Source organism: Mustela nivalis (assembly GCF_964662115.1).
Source record: "Mustela nivalis genome assembly, chromosome: 10".
Lineage (NCBI taxonomy): Eukaryota > Metazoa > Chordata > Mammalia > Carnivora > Mustelidae > Mustela > Mustela nivalis.
The window spans coordinates 53,073,759-53,078,630 of NC_139029.1; the positions used below are offsets into that span (position 1 = coordinate 53,073,759).

Genomic DNA, 4,872 nt, shown 5'->3' on the forward strand with positions numbered 1-4,872 from the left:
TCTCTAGCAAGACCTCAGAGGAATGGTTGCAGGGGGTGTAGGACATACTGGAATCCAGGCATTGAGACCTTCTGGTAGTAGCAAGCATCACTGTGCCAAAGTTTGGAATCTGCAATGCCACTTGCCTTCAAAGGATACCATGGAGATAGTCAATTAAGTTAGTACTTAAAAGCATTGACCATCAAGGACTAAAGAAGATCCCTCTTCTATTTTCCAGGCACTGTGCAATTCCCTTGAATCTGGGTTAACCTTAGGGAAGGATCAGGATTGAATTACCTTCCAGGTGGTAAGATGGGGACTTAATCTAATTTAATTTAAAAGAATTGAGTAATTTGATGTCTCCTCCATACTCAAATATTACACTGTACTGCTTGTTCTAGAAGGTTCTACGGACTCAGAGCAAAAAGTAGGCCAGACAGGAAGGCAAACTTACATTCTGTTAAGAAAATACTTTTTCACAATGACCACTTGTTCAATAATGGAAATTTTCTGTGCCTGTTCCCTTACCTCTATATAAGGATAATAAAACTTAACTTTAAAAGAAGCTTTAAGGGATTAAAATGTATCCACATATGTAAGGTACTAAGAAAAAATTGCCTAGCTAGCAGGTAGCAAATGCTTAGTAAATTATTTTTACTGTGGCATAGCAAGTATTGTTTGCTATACTTCAAATAATACCTTTTTGGAAAACACTGGAAACCCAAGTTAAATACCTTTAAAATGTTCATCTTTGGTCTCCTGGAGTTCAGATAGTCAGTCTCCCTGAGTATCACAGACTTAGGCAAAAGGCAAATTCACCACAGCCTTAATTATAAACAAAAATTAGAAACTGATTGCATTATCACCAGTTAATTCTACCTCCCAAAATAACTCGATGTTTATTCTCTCTGCTTTCACAACTACACTTTAGGATCCATCATTTCTCAGCAATTTTCTGTAGCTGATGTATTGATCTAACAGTCCTCTGCCTTTCTTTTCCCCCTCCCCAACCTGCACAGCATCTTCAGTGATCCTGTTAGTGTGCACATCTGACGTACAGCAGTTCCTTCATTTAGGCACACCAACAGCCAGTAGGCCAAAGCTGCCTGGCAACTTTTTTCTTTTGTTCTTTTTTCTTTTGTTCTAATTTGAATGCCTTTAAGCGCCGGGTACCACAGGTCCCACCACTAACTACTGTAAGTGTTGACTACATTCATTCAGATTCACACTTTTTACCTGCCTGTAAGATACGAATTTGTCAACTCCTGATCTGCAATCCCAGCACTGCAGCTGGCATGATCTTTCTAAAATGAAGACGAGGCCATATTTCTGCTGTGCTATGTTTACAAAATATAGCCATCAATCGGATACTCTTTGTCTAGATGTGTTCATTCAGTAAATATTTATGGTGTACCCACAGTGTGCCTAGCGCTGTTGTGCCAGGGATACTGCAGTGAACAGAACAGACCAACATCTGTGCCTCCACAAAGCTTAAATTTCATCAAAAGGGACATGTGCGACAGAGATAAAACACAAGAGAGGAATATGGACCGCGGGGGGGTGCAATTTCAGATAGGCTGGTCGGGGAAGGCCCGCAGACGTGAGGGCATCTGCTATAAAGACAAAGGGGGTTGCATCCCAGACAGAAGCGGATACAGTGGCTAGAATGCTAGAGGGCTGGCCCTTCCAGTATCTCCTCGGTTGAATACTAGCTGTCCTTCAGGAATCAGCTCAAATGTCATTTCTCCAAGGAACTTCTTTCTACCATTCTTGGGATAATAGTCTTTGTACACATTTTTATATCTCAGATAGTTTCAGCATTCTGTCGTCATTCATAGAAATTGTTCTCAAAAGAATACACTGGAAAAAATTATCTGAAGGATAAGCTCACATAATGAGGCATTCCTGATGACAATTCTCCTTTGGAATTCTAATATAGGGATGTTATCTGGGATTCTTTGGGAAGAAAAGATTTTAGAATTTAAGTCCATATTTAAACTTATCAGCTGAAGGAGGCTGCACAAATTCCTTAGCTCTGCCAAACCACTATTTGTGCAATAGTAAAGTGTTGTAATTTGAAAAGACACTGTGAAGGTCTGTGTTCCATGAAAGAACACAGCAGACCCTCAGTAAATTGCTTTACATGCAAACTGCTTTCCATCATCTGTTCCCCCAATGGCCACTGCTGCCACAAGAGGGCCCCATCAGTAAGGCTGGAAAGGCCTGTCTGCTTTACCTTTGCAGTTAACAAGCTACCCCAGCTCATGTCCAAAGCGCTAAATCCATGGTGTATGAACTGTGAAGGAAGAATGGCATTCAAAAGGCATACAGGGATGATGAATTTGGTACCACCAAGGCTATTACAGACAGACTTGGAAAGACAAGAATCTAGTGTGCTGGTGAAGACCAAAGGTGTTTCGAGCCCAGCTGACGGATCTGAATGTGGGTTTCACAACCACACTGGACAATTTACCTTACTCAGCTCCATCTGTTAAATACGGTTTTGCTGGGTCTCTGCTAGGGGCTGGCTGCCTGCCCCAGGAACTCAGTCTAGCTTGATGAATGGGTGAACAATTGCTGTGATGAGAGCTGTAGGGAAGTCCTGGGTATACCCAATAACTGCTCACCTGCCATGGACACATGAAGGTACCAGCTCTGTGCTCTGCTGCTCTCAGCAGTGCCTCTTGTCTGGTGCTCCCCAGTAATGTCAGGTTTGTGCGTGGAAGGCAAGGTGAGACGAGAATCCAGCCAGAGGGCTGAATGAAAGAGCATTTATCTCACAAATTATAAAGTCAAATTCTACAAGGATTTTTAGAACTTGATTAAAACGTGCCTTAAAGGAAGTCTCTTCAGCAAACGATGTCAGTAAAGCTACACACAAAAGAATGAAGTTGGACCCTTATACCATATACAAAAACTAAAAATGGATATAGGACTTCTAAATAAGACATAAAATTACAAAACTCTTAGAAGAAAATATAGGGGGAAAACTTCGTGACAATGGGTTAGACCATTACCTCTTGGATATAACACCAACAAACACAAAAAAACATAAAACTGCACTACATCAAAATTTAAACCTGCATCAAAGGACACAAGGATGAAAATGCAACCTACAGAGTAGAAAAAAATACTCGCAGACAACGTATTTTATAAGGAGTTGAAACTCAGAACATATAAAAAATGACACATCAAGAAAAAAATCCAAGAATAAAATGGACTTGAATAGGCATTTCTCCAGAGAGAGCATATAAATGGCCAACATGCATATGAAAAGATGCTCAGCGCCACTAATCATTAGGAAAATATAAGTTAAAACCACCGTATGATCACCTCACACACACTAGGCTGGCTACTTTCAGTAAAACAAAGTAAGTCTTAACAAGGATGTGATGAAATTGGGACTGTTGTACACACTGGTTAAAATGTAAAATGCTGGGGGCACCTGGGTGGCTCAGTGGGTTAAGCCTCTGCCTTCGGCTCAGATCACGATCCTAGGGTCCTGGGATCGAGTCCTGAATCAGGCTCTCTGCTCGGCAGGGAGCCTGCTTCCTCCTCTCTCTCTCTCTCTCTGCCTGCCTCTCTGCCTACTTGTGACCTCTGTCAAATAAATAAAATCTTTAAAAAAAAATTTTTTTAAATGTAAAATGCTGCAACCATAATATAAGACAGTATGGCAGTTCCTCAAAAAAATAAAAAATAGAATGACCAAATGACCCAGCAATTTCAAAAGAATTGAGAGTACCTCTGCACACACCACTACAGATTTTGTGTTCTCCCCACCTAAAATTTGTGTGTTAAAACCCTGTTCCCCAATGTGATGGTATTTGGAGGTGGGCCTTTGGGAGATAATTAGGTCATTAGGGTAGAGCCCTCATAAGATTAGTGTCTTTATAGGAACAGGCAAGACGAAACTTCCTCTCTGCTCTCCCATCAGGTGAGGATAAGAGAAGACAGATATCCCACAAACCCGGAAGCAGGCTCTTACCAGACGCCAGATCTGCCAGCACCTTGATTTTGAACTTGCCAGCCTCTAGAACTGTGAGAATAAACGTTTGTTGTCTAAGCCACCCATTCTATAGTAATTTGTTACAGCAAACTGATTAAGACACCCAATGTTTGCAGTATTATTTACAATGCCAAGGGTGGAAGCAGTCCAGTGTGTCCATCGAGAGATGGAATGGATAAATGTGCTATATACATACAATGGAATATTATTCAGCCTTAAAAGGAAAAAAATTGTAACAGCATGCTACAACATGGCTGGACCTCAAGGACAATACGTTATGGGAAAGAAGCCAGGAGCAAAAAGACAACTACTGTATGATTTCACTTATATGAGGCTATCTAGAGTAGTCAAATTCATACACCGTAGAATCGTGGTTGCCAGGGCCTGGAAAGAAGGGGGACATGGGGAGCTGTTCAATGGGTATGAATTTCAATTTTCCAAGATGAAAAAGTTCTAGAGACTGGTTGTACAACAATGTGAATATACTTAATACTACTGAGCTGTACACTTAAAAATGATTAACATGGTAAATTTTATGCTTATAGATATTTTGCCAGTTTGTTTTTAAGCCTTAACATACTCCTAATTCTGTTGCGTTTGCCTGTACCAAAATGCCTCTCGAGTGTTGTTTTATTTTAGGGTTATTTCCTGGTCAAGCTACTTAGAGGCTTCGACACCTGATTAAGTAGATGAAATATTTTAGAAGTAGAAAGACTAGCATTTCTTTCCTTTGATTTTAGCACAAGTATGCCAGAGACACTGGGTATTTAATCCTATGTGCTACTGATACAAAATACTTGTATGGTTATAAAGGAAAAATTCCTCCTGTGTCTTCTCTCAGTACTATACTATGTACCAAGCAAATCCGTAACACCGGCTGCATC

General features: G+C 40.5%; 1 long non-coding RNA gene across 1 annotated transcript; it reads left to right on the forward strand.

Annotated features, from left to right (window-relative positions):
• The first annotated feature begins 221 nt into the window (after nucleotides 1-221).
• On the forward strand, nucleotides 222-4,052 carry LOC309842342. Its single transcript, XR_014299616.1, has 2 exons — nucleotides 222-286; nucleotides 3,917-4,052. It is a non-coding gene; the product is annotated as an uncharacterized lncRNA (long non-coding RNA).
• The last annotated feature ends 820 nt before the right edge of the window (nucleotides 4,053-4,872 follow it).